The 12941-nt window shown below is 39.1% G+C and overlaps 1 long non-coding RNA gene across 1 annotated transcript; it reads right to left on the bottom strand.

The window, feature by feature from the left end:
• Positions 1-11283: 11283 nt before the first annotated feature.
• Positions 11284-12699, bottom strand: LOC118485418. The gene is made up of 3 exons (XR_004876014.1): positions 12521-12699; positions 11698-11785; positions 11284-11377 (listed from the first exon to the last, which is right to left on the bottom strand). It is a non-coding gene; the product is annotated as an uncharacterized LOC118485418 (long non-coding RNA).
• Between the last annotated feature and the right edge of the window lie 242 nt (positions 12700-12941).

Below are 12941 nucleotides of genomic sequence, written 5' to 3'. Positions count from 1 at the left end.
TCTCTTTGTCAGTCACAGGCCAGTGCACTATTTTCATTCCCTTCTTAGTAAATGGATCCCTAATTCCTTTAACCGGTTTGACGAAAGATTCAGGTGTGCGCATCGATGGAAAGTTATGCAGAACTTCCCTCTTCAGCCTTTCCAAAAACATATGTCCAGGACCTCCAGGTTTATCATCAACATATGGTGCATTTGACAAATCCGTCAGATCAACCTTTGTAAATGATTGAAACTGACCTGGATTTTTATACCATTCCACAGGACCAACTTTCCTTTTAATCCACCATCTTTTCCGATCATGATCAAAACCCCAGCTGACCACTCCTGAACGATTCCCAACTTGATCATAAAGAATTTCACCAACATCCATCAAATGGTGAGTTGCCTGAGCATCAACGTCATCTGGATTCAGATTCTTGTTCTTTAAGATCACCAACTCTCTCTTCTTCTTAATTCTTTCAGCCTTTGCTTTGTCTGCCTCTGGATCAGTAACTCTTTTAAAGTATTGTTCCATAGCAGCATTCTTCTCAGCATTATCCCTTTCAAAGGCTTTCCTTCTGTTCTCAACATCATCTTTAGGATCAGAAAATTCCTGCCCGAACTTCTTCTCAAGTTTTCCACATAAATCATAGACCATAGAAAATAACAAATGAACATCTCCTTGAAGTTGTTCAATCTGTTGATTCTTCTGAACTATGATGTCTTCAAGTTGGATAATTTTGGCTTCTTTATGAATCGAGTCTTGCTCAACAACAACTAATCTTTTCTTCATCTCTCTCATACTGATAAAATCATCTTCATCACTTGAGTCATCATCAAAGGGCATTCTTACTGGTTCTTCAGGCCTTTTACCACTTGAACTGCTAGGCATATCCTGAACAACATTAGAAGGACCAGCAAAGTCAGAAGCACCAAGTGATACAACACCAACAGGCTCAGTAACAACACTTGCAGCTTGAGCTTCAACAGTAACATCGGTGGTATCCATATCCATACTTTGAGTATCAACATCACACTCAAAGATGTCTGCAGTAGAGGTGGTCACATCAGTCACATTCTTCTCAAAATCAAAATCATAAAGACCTTCATCATCTTCATCAGTAATCAAGGGTTGATCTTTGTTTTTCTCAATGTACATTCCGAGCCTAGGATCCCTCCTTTTCCGCTTCAAAGGTATGGAATCAGGATCCCTTGGGTTCTCACATGACTCTTCGTTTGGTACTGAAAGATCAGAAGGAGGATTTCCCATCTTTTCAGTCACAGACTTTAATAACAGAGCCAAACTCTCAGCAGTAATCACAGGTGGAGCAATTGTAACGGCATCAGTAACTCCAGCTTCAGGTGGAAGCTCTATATCCTCCTCAGAATCACACATAATCTCAACACCTTCCTCATCAGAATCAATTGTCACAAACTCAGGATCAGACTCATTTTCAACACCTCTCTGAACATCATGCTCTTCAGCAACAATGGCAACAGCAGGCCCAACATTAGCTTGAACAGGTTGAACTATAACCGGATCAATAGCAATATCTTCAGTCTCAGCGAATTGACCAAACTTCTCCAGTGGAATCAGTCCTTCAAACTTCTTTTCTGTACCCTTCTTTGGAGTAAGAGCACCAAAACAAGCAGGACCCATCGGCTTCAACTCCAAAGTATTTCCAGATTTCACCAACTCAGGATAACGTGCATTGAAGATCATCTGTAGAAACCTTGGATACATGAGAAATTTATCCTTCCTGACTCCCAGCACATTTCTTTTCATCGCTTCCAACACGTATTTAGAATAGTTGAATGGTTCATTAGTGATCACACAAACCAATGCAGCAGTCTGTGTACTATTTAGCTGATCAGTACCCCCCCTGTTCTCAGAGATGCTTAGCAGAAACATATGCAGCAAAAGCCTGCAATATGGATGCACAAACTTCTTAACCAAAGGTGGGTATCTGCCTTCATAACTCAGTCTGGGTAGAATAGCTTCAACCGTACCAGCTGGAACCTCTATCGAGTCTGATTCTTGATCATTAAACTGCAACACTTCTCGAATCATCTGCTCTGTCACAGTAACCGTCATTTTCTGAATTTCAGAAATAATAACTCCCTTTCCTTCAACTACCTCGATCTTCGCGTTCTTCCAGAAATCTTGAATGAGGCTTTCATAAATGACTAGATTATCTCGTAATGCATGAACAATGCGACAGCTGTTTAGGACTTTCATAAGTGAGGTATACAATCTCCGATGCTTCTCTGGAGGAGGTGCCAAATATCCTGCCTGATTGTGAGTTGCTATAAACTTCAAATCCATGATCTGCACAAAACGGAAGTATGTTACTAACATTTAAATTTTGAAGACAACAACTCAGAAATTTCAAACTTTGACTCGAAACCAGACACTGTTGACTCGAAATCATGAGTCGCAACAAGAAATATTGAGTCGCAACCAAAAGTTACATCTGAGATCTCGAGTCGAGACCCTGAGTCGAAACCAAGAGATCTCGAGTCATTACTATGAGGTTGTGACTCGCAACCACTGGTCTCGAGTCCTTATGCTTTGTCTGAGTCGAGATCACAAAAAACACAATTGCTTCCAATCTATTTGGATCAAAACCCCATATCATCATCAAAATAACTTGAAGACCAAGTTATATTCAAATTAGGGTTCTTGATGATCTTCAAATCTTCATCAATGTTCATCAGATCTTCATAAAACCTGCAAATCTTCAAGAACATCATCAACATACCTTGAAATATCTATGAATCGAGACCGGAAACACCACAAAGATGACTCGAAACCGGAGTTCACTATCGAAATTGAGTCGGAACAACGAAGGTCGGAATTAATCGCCGGAATATTTGAGAGAGAATCTTCAAAGTCTCGAGTGAGAAATGAGATCTCGACTCGAGACCTTGATTTAATACCCAATCCAGCCAAATGGGCTTGGGCCGGACAAGACAACTATTTGGGCCGGACTGAATAAATTAGATTTACATAAATGATTTAATAAGCCTTTTAATCAAATCCATTTATCAAGCAGTTAATCAAATTTGACCCATATTACCTCCTGAGCATGATTTACAAAAACCTAAAAACAAAATTAAATAATAAAAAAAATATTATTTACAAAAATAAATTAGGAAAATTACGAAGATTACTCAGGGATCAAATCACGAGGTTTTGGGCTTGACTTCACTTATCAACACTGATCTACTACCGAATGATCTAGACGATTGTCAGTATATTTGTCCACCTAAACTCATTTTCCCAGACCAGTTCCATATAACTGCCTGTAACGTATTTTATCATGTTTTAGTTTCTTATCAATGAACACCCAAACAAATACTTATCAAATCCCGGAAATATAAGCAGTACATTCTATCATGTATGTAGTATCCCTACCACATATTTCACAAGTCCAATCCAGATCTCTGAAAGCTTAACTGGGAATAGGTTGAGAAGAGAACAGAATAGATCTAAAGTAGAGATGGTATAATATACAGATCAAATGAGCTTTTCTCAATTTGATATAGGTTTAATTTGGGTTTCTTTTGGGCACTAGAGGGTCTCTTTCGGGTGTATAAATGATCTACAGAGCGACAACGTACAACTAGGTCAGCATGTATCTGGATGCAGCAGAAGCTGACGTTGCCTAGCACCTCCAGGTCAGCATATATCTGGATGCAGCAGAGGAGGTACACGACTTTTTCAGAAAAGATTTCAGAGTCAGATCAAAATTGTGTGTATCGGGACAACATTCAAACATTCAAATAGATATGAACTAATTCCAAGTGATTTTCTTTCCTGGGGTCATGTACTATTTTAGTTCTAAACAGAAACAGCCAATTTTTTCAGTCTAAAGAGTAGAGCCTACCAACATATCAATACTAGAGTCAAACTATTTCGATACTGGTCTTACATGAGTCAGCCCTTGACCATTATGTGAAAATTCATTTCATTTCCCAGTCATTGCAACACCCCTTTTTTTTTTAAACACTTTTCTCCCCCTAAATTTGTGCATAAAAATTTATAAACAAATTTACCTACGAAACACAAACATGCTCAGTCAGTGAAACGGATCATTTTTAGAAAATCCACATGCACTCTGAATTTCGAGCTGCTAACAGGTTTGGTGAACAAATCGGCAGCATTTGCATCTGTGTCGATTTGTTCAAGAGTAATAAGACCTCTGTCAAAGCAATCTCGAATGAAATGAACTTTAATATCAATGTGCTTGGTTTTGGAGTGAAAAACAGGATTTCGAACAATTTGAATTGCAGCATCATTATCGCAGTAAATAGTAGTGTTAAGATAAGTCAAACCATTGTCCTGCAATTGATGTTGCATCCACACCACTTGAGAACAAGAAGCAGAAGCAGCAACGTACTCAGCTTCAGCTGTAGATATCGCCACTGTTTGTTGTTTTTGCATTGCCAAGAAATGAGCCTGTCGCCCAAAAATTGACATCCCGCCGATGTAGATTTCCTGTCACTGTCAGTACCTCCAAAATTGATGTCAGAGAAAGCAAACAAGTCAAAATTGGAATCCCTCGGATACCACAGACCAAACCGGGGGCGGCCTTTAAGGTACCGAAAGATTCTTTTAACAGCAATAAGATGAGAAGTTTTAGGATTAGCCTGATATCGTGCACAGTTGCAGACAGCAAACATGATATCCGGACGACTTGCTGTGAGATACATCAACGACCCGATCATAGACCTATACTGACGTTGATCTACAGAATCTCCTTCTTCATCTTCAGTCAATAGCGGTCTCTCTGCCATTGGTGTTTCAGCAGGCTTTGCGTCCGTAAACTTGAATTTTGCCAGCACGTCATCCACATACTTCCCTTGATGGATAAGAATCCCTTGTGAACTCTGCTTGACTTGTAGACCCAGAAACAGTGTCATTTCCCCGAGAGCACTCATTTCAAATTTCTTCTTCATAACTCTCTCGAACTCCTTGCAAAGATCCTCACTTGTAGATCCGAAAATGATATCATCAACATAGATTTGAACTAAGATTTGATCACTTCCTACTTTCTTGATAAACAGAGTCTGGTCTATGGTGCCACGCGTATACCCATGAGCCAAAAGATGTTCTGTTAAGGTGGCATACCAAGCTCGAGGAGCTTGGTGTAAACCGTACAACGCCTTGTCTAGCTTGTAAGCATACTCTGGATGGTCTGGATGCACAAACCCTGGTGGCTGCTCGACAAAAATTTCTTCCTTCACATCTCCATAGAGAAACGCAGTCTTGACATCCATCTGATAAACAGTGAATCCCATGTATGACGCGTAAGCTAAGAAGATCCGGATGGCTTCAAGTCGTGCAACCGGAGCATATACTTCATCATAGTCTAGACCTTCTATCTGTCTAAATCCCTGAACCACCAGCCTTGCTTTGTTTCGAACGATGACCCCTGCAGAATCCTGCTTGTTTCGAAATACCCATCTAGTTCTAAGTTTACGCTTTCCTTTTGGCAACTTGATGAGTTTCCATACTCCAAGTTTTTCAAACTGGTTCAGCTCTTCGTGCATAGCATCTACCCAGCCTGGTTCCTGCAAAGCTATATCAACAGTTTTAGGTTCGATTTGAGAAAGATAGCAAGAATATAAGCAAGTATTGATGGTTCCCGATTGACTCCTAGTCAAAATTCCTGCATTTACAGGACCAATCACATTCTCTATTGGGTGATTGCGTTGTACACTCGTAGGTATTGCCAAATCAGGTACGATCTCCTCTTCAGTGGTGGTGTTGCTAGACTCCCCCTCATTAGGTGCTGCAGTACTATGAGCTAAAGGAGTGGTGACAATGCAATCCTCAGGAATTGGTTCAGGAAACAATACATTGTCAGAACTGCTTGATGCAGAACCACCAGTTGGGGCACCTTCAGGGGATCGATTGAACGTCGGCGGAGGCGTAGGATGCTGCGTAAACGACATTCCCGGTGGATCAATGGTATGATGCCTCACGCTTTCTTGCATCTGTTCTTCGTCTTCAGTGTCTTCAAATGACAATGGTTGTTTGGGAATAGACATACCTGCACCTGAGAAATCACTTGACAAAGTGTTAAATGATTTAAACAATTCAGAATAATCGTATAACCAATCTGGACCGACTCTAGCATCCGTAGCATTCTCTTCAAGCCACTCTATGTTGCACGACTCGACGACCTTTTTAGTTACTTTGTTGTATACTCTATAAGCAGAGCCCTTAGCATATCCAACAAAGAAACATTCGTCCCCTTTGACTTCAAACTTTCCGTTGGAGTCCATGAGTAATAATACACATGGACAACCAAAGATACGAAAGTGTGAAACCGAAGGTTTACGTCCCTCCAGAATTTCATATGGTGTTTTCATATGACGTTTGTTTACTAAAGCGTGATTCTGGATGTAACAAGCCGTGCTAACAGCCTCAGCCCAAAAGAAGCTAGGAAGCTTCGAATCAGCCAGCATAGTTCGCGCAGCCTCGATGAGAGTACGATTCCTTCTTTCAGCTACTCCATTTTGTTGAGGAGTTCGTGGCGCACTGTACTGACGATCAATTCCCTTATCAATGCAGAATGTATCCAAAGTAATGTTCTTGAATTCTGTCCCATTGTCTGATCGAATGACCTTCACCTTAGCACTCGCTTGATTTTCAGCCAAAGTGATGAATTGTTTCACCAAGACAGCAGTTTCATTTTTATGACTGAGAAAGTACACCCAGGTGTAGCGAGAGTAATCATCGACGATTACCAGACAATAAGCTTTCTTCCCAATACTTAGCACATTCACTGGACCAAAAAGATCCATGTGAAGTAGCTCGAGTACAGCTTTTGTCGAAGGTGCTGGTTTAGCCTTATGAGGTTTTCGATGAGCTTTCCCTTTCGCACAAGCAACACATTTCTCCACCAACATGAAATCCTTGATTGGAAGATCACGTACCAGTTGACCTTTTGCTAGACGATTTAAGTTTTTCATGTTCACATGCCCAAGACGACGATGCCACAGCAGACCATCATGCTCTGAAATCTTTGAAAATAGACAAGTGATCTCTTCACACGGTTTCTTGTTCATATCAATAACATATGCATTTCCTTTTCTCTCAGCTGTCATTAGGAACCAATCTTCTGGAATTACAATCCCAGGTTTAAGAACATGACACCCCTTCTTTGTGAAATGAACTGAATTCCCTCGATCACAAATCTGAGAAATGCTCAACAGATTGTGTTTCAGTTCTGGAACATAATTAACATTTTCGAAGCTTAAGACGCCGTTTTGAACAGTTCCTTTTAACGTGATTCTGCCTGACTCTCCTCCCGCAAATGAGACATATCCACCATTAAACTCTTTGACATTCACCAGTTGGGATAAGTCTCCTGTCATGTGCCTGGAACAGCCACTATCCATGTACCAGAGGCGCACGGTAGTCCTCCACAGCTGTTCCTGCACGATTAGCGGGATTAGTTAGATTTAGGAACCCAGCCCATAGTGGATCTGGGTTTTCCTAGTGAATCAATATAGGTCACTCTCTGCCACACTAAATTATCTTTATTCAGAAATTTCGAAGCATCTCTAGTGGCGAAACTTTTATAACATGATTTCATTGAATTGGATTGCATGCCATTAGCTTTAGGTTTCCAAAACTGTCTTGACCAATTGGAATTGTAATTACCAAAAGCATTACCAAAAGCATTACTTCGATGGCGCTGAAAATTGGTTTGTCTATTCTGATTTTGATTATAGCGTTTGGCTGCATTCCAATCCTGATAAGAAGGTTTGGTCTTGTGATAGTTGTTCTTCATTGTCTTAGTCCTTGCAGACATCATGGACTCCGAACAGTGATATCGGTTAGACATAACCTTCTGATTTTGCCCTCATGTTTTCTTGTATGATGCCCTTGGGAGTTGACCACAATTTCTAGCAATGTGACCAGCAATGCCACAATTAAAACATGTTTGACGCTTGACATTGTGAATATTTTGAAAATTTTTACTCTGTTTGCTTGATTTCGAGTGATTTGATGTTTTGGTTTTCTGAACATGTTTGACTTGTGGTTGTTCTGAGGCTTTAGATGATTTGATTTGTGGTGGTTCTGAAATTTTAGATGAATTTTCTTCTAATGATATCTCACTTAGATCAGCATCCTTTTCATTTTTACTTAATTTTGATTCAGAATTTGAACATGTACGAGTTTCATCCAAATGCGTTTTATCAAGGCATTTATCATGTGAAACTAGTTCAGGTTCACTTCCTGAACAAGAGGAAGTCTCATAAATATGCTTTTTCTCAATGCATTTGTCATGTGAAACTGATTCAGGTTCATTTTCTGAACATGAAGAGGTTTCATCAATATGCATTTCCTCAGAGCATTTATCATGCGACGCTGATTCAGGTTCACTGTTTACAACAGTTTCAGGTTCATTTTCTGACACAGTTTCAGGTTCACTGTTTACTACAGTTTCCAATGGGGTCCCACTAGATTCAACATTAGGGACACCCACTGAGACAGATTCAGAAGAAGAATCAGGACACTCTTGATTTTCTTGAGAAGTCGTTTCAGTGGTTTCACTGAATGCATCCTGAGGGACCTCACCTGTAACATTTTCACAAGCTGAAACATTAGAGATATTAGTATCACACACATTAGCTGAAAAGCAATCATCACCACACTTATTGTTCAAGTTATCAACACAAACATTATCAGTTTTGCCCAAAACAACAGGCTCACAAGACGAAACGTAAGCTGAAAACGACGCAAACAAAGAACGACTAAAAGCAATGTCTGACTCAGTTGGTTCAGAATAAGGTTCAAAATAGGGTTTAGAAACATTAGAAATAATAACCGGTTCACTCCCATGAACATCATCACACTTTACTTCAGAGCTATCATCTGCACACGAAGATGAAACATTAGGATCAATTATGCCTTCGGGAACAAAATTCAATGGAGTGGACTTTTGTGGCTCAACATGTCTGTCATGAACAGATGATTTGTGGTTTTTCGAACCATACGTCATTTTACTCTCATTTATCATCTCCTCCTCAGTCATTGGTAGATAAGTATAATTATCATTGTATGGAGGAGGAGTCTGAGTGTAACCCAAGCCACGCCCTTTCTTTTCTTTAAAAGCGATTTGTTGATCACAAAGATTTTTAACTAATTTACTGGAAGAATCAAACTTCTTGATATTAAGTTCATTAATTTGATATCTGTTTCTAATATCTTCCAGTTCCTTTGTTAAAATGCACACCTTTTCTTGAGCTTCTAGGAAATGGGCTGTTTTTACACTCACATCATCCTTTAGTTTGATGATGTCCTTTCGCTGAGCCTCAATTTTTTCTTTATACAGTTTCTCATTTTTAGACAAAGTAAAGTTCTTATTTTTTATGTCATTATAATCTTGAATGAGCTCAGCGTTGTGTATTCTGTAAGCCTCAACCCTTTCCCTACACTCAGGAGTACAGAAAACGGAAATTACATCTTCTTTGGTGAGACCTTTAACAGGAGCTGAAAGAATTTGAGTCATGAACGCAAAGTCATCAGCTGCAGTCTCTTCTTCAGGCTTTGGGCTTTGATCACTTGAAGTCATGAATGCAATGTTGGTTGCAGCAGTTTGATTCTCTGGAGCTGATATGTTCAGACGTTCAATTTCTGAAGTCCAATCAAAATTGATGTTGGGCTGAACCACCAGTGCTTGCGCCAATCCTTGCGGCTGAGGACTTCCAGTAGCAGCAGCATCTGCTACACCAGTAGTGGTCACAAGCGCTCTTTCTCGATTAGGAGTTGCAGGCAGAGCAGGGGTTTGTTCTCTGTTTATCAGTGGCTTTGTGCAGTTTCGAGCATAATGCCCTTCTTCATGACAGTTGTAGCAACGTAAGTTAAAAATCACCTTAGCAGCCCCATTCCAGGCATTTCCCCACCTGTTTTTGCCTGTTCTTTTCACAAACTGTTGAGCTCGAAAGGCTGCCATTGCCATTTGCCAGGTGATGTCCATCTCTTCAACATCATCTGGATGAACCTGTGTCAGATCATCGGGACTCCACTTTGGAGGATGTAACACCCTGAAAACTAAATTACGGTTTTATATGAAAATACCACAATTAGATGTGTAGTTAAGACCACACATATTATATAAATGCGGGTTTATTAAAACTTTTACAAATTATAATTTGTTCTACATAACGTGATCGAAGTTCGTTGTTTAAAATTTACAACGTGGCGAAGTGCGGAAGCATGTAACTGTATCGTGTTCGGTTCTTCGTTGAGCTTGATCGTCTTCCGGCTTCCACAAAGTACCTACATTTCATAAAAACATGAAATGCTTTAGTCATACGAGATTTAAAACGTATCTAAACAAGTCCGGGAAACAAAACTGATCAAAATTACATTTTTGTACAGAGTCCACCGTAAATTACGGTGGCTACCGTAATTTACGGTAGCCCCTGAATGTTTATTCCTCCACCGTAAGGCAGTGGAGAACTACCGTAAGGAATTCAGCCTCCACCGTAACTTACGGTACCCACCGTAAGTTACGGTGGCCCCTGCATCAGCTTCTTCCATTTTGCCGTTTATTGATACGAAAACTTTCGTATCTTTCAATCCGCTTATCCGTTTGACCTACCGTTTCTTCCTACATGATTATAATTTGATTCTCCATCATATGGAGTTTAAACCCAACATCCAACTTAATAAAATTTCAGACTTTTAATCCTCGGCTTATTACCCTTTATTCTGACTTTTAACCCGTTTATGCATTTTATCAAACAAACATATTTGTTTGACCCCCATTTCTCATGAACCCTTTAATTCCAAAATTACCTATCATATTAGGTTCCAATTACGGATTTCTACGCATTATTGACTCGCTTTTTACTTAAAATCTTATTTTGACCCGTTAAGGGTATTTATGTCCCTTTTAGGCCTAAATCCCGCTCATTCACTTTTAGCACCTAAATTTTCACATTAGTTTTTCAAATGGTCTTCCACCACAATTATATTTGTGGTGGATTTGATATAGTAAACTACTTATGTCGCGTTTTACATCACGGTTTGTCATTTTACGAAAAAGACCCATTCCTAGGCATTTGACCCACAAAGGTTTATGCCTATCACCATGATGCTTATCTAAGGATTACATGATTATAATACGTGATTCCCAAACCACCCATAAGGGCCGTTTACCCGATTTACCCATCAAGGCATATTTATCTACGTTAGTCCCTCATTTACGACGAAGGACTTTCACTACAATTATGATCAAAATCACACGTTTAAAGTATAATCTCATTAATGCGTACCTGGCCCGGGTTAACACAATTAGACCCGGTTTATACCTCGCCTTTATTATCACATATTCTATGGCGAAGCAATCATCCGAATCGCTAATCGCTCCTGTTAACACAAGACTTGACAACCACATTAGTCGATATTGTCAAATGGTGTTATCACGCCATTTGACCCGTTTGGCCTATATGCCCAACGTTGCCTATTAAATCAAAAACATGGTTTTTGACTTCTAATTCATACATCCATCCCGTCCCGGATTTCATTACCGAGTCCCCTTTTTGCCATAAACCATGGTTTTTATCATCTTTATAAGTTCCGACTCGTATCAATCACGTCGGAAATCCATATTTTCAATATTAGCATTATTGCATCTATAACGTATAGAATGAACAAGTAATCTACACAATTATCTAAGTTTCACTTACATTGCATCCGAGCTATGCTTTTCTTCCATGCTTGACTTGTTTGACCCGCTTTCACTCCAAGCTTCCACCTAGCTTGTTATGCGTCAAACTATCATCATCGTTTTCAAGGTGGTTAGTTTAATCATACTCTAATACGATTATTCCACCTTATGCATTTCATATCAAAATTGCTATTTATCGTATTATAGGTCAGTTTGACCTTTTTAATAGTCAAATGCCCATTAGTATACTAATTTGCATTTTCGAGTTATCAACTAGTTTTAGCACTCTTTAACTACTCGGTAGGCGTTATCTTTAGACCTCCGTTTTAACCAAAGTTCTAATCGCGTTTAACACATTTAGAACTCTCTTTAATCACTTTTTGCATAATAGTCGAAACATCACAACTAGGTGTTTTAATTACGAAATTCTAGTTTCGAGCCTTCTTTGAGGCATTTCAACGAACACCTTAAGGGCAGAATTTTACATGTTTATTTATCATGTTCATAACTTGTCATATAGCCAAATCTAACATCAAACGGTCTATTTTATATAAAGGTTAACATCAATAAATCAGAAATCGCTTCATAATATCAAATTACACTAGAACAACATTTGAAATCCTAGTGTTCATCAAGTTCTACATAACCCACTAATCACCTACAATGGTGTTCATGGATTTTACTAAAATTTCACATGATTTCAACTTGTATTTGTCTAGGGTTTGTCCCTAGACACTATATTGCTCTTAATTCATCATAAAACAAACATGCAACCATGAATTTCAGATTTTCCCAATTTCATGAGAATTTTGAGTCGAGAGTTTTCATCAAATTTTACATACCTTGTAATCCTCTTGTGATGAGGATCAATAATCTATGCTTGGATTTCGATTTAGGCTTGATTTCCCCTTTCAATTTGGTGAATTCTTGGAGTTTAGGGTTTGAGCTCTAGAAGCTCTGTGGAAATCGCAGGAACACACGTACGTGTGTGTTTTTGTTGAGTTAAGTTTGATTTAATCCAAACTTTATTACATTTGCCCATGTTTAGTCCCTCTAGTTTCATAGTTTATAAAAGGGTTATCTATTTTATGTTTCTTTTATTGTTTTTACAACACTTAACTAACTAGGTTGATATTCCTAGTTACTTAGTGGGTTCCGGGAAGTCATAACCGTTTTATTTTTAAGTCCCGTTAACTCGGGCTCTTTTAAATTCAATCACTTAAAACTTTGATTCACTTGTATTTAATGTTAGGATTTCTTATT

The sequence above is a fragment of the Helianthus annuus genome, chromosome 13 (assembly GCF_002127325.2).
Source record: "Helianthus annuus cultivar XRQ/B chromosome 13, HanXRQr2.0-SUNRISE, whole genome shotgun sequence".
NCBI classification, from domain to species: Eukaryota; Viridiplantae; Streptophyta; class Magnoliopsida; order Asterales; family Asteraceae; genus Helianthus; species Helianthus annuus.
The sequence above is the reverse complement of the archived record's forward strand: the minus strand, read 5'-3'. Positions and strand labels throughout refer to the sequence as shown.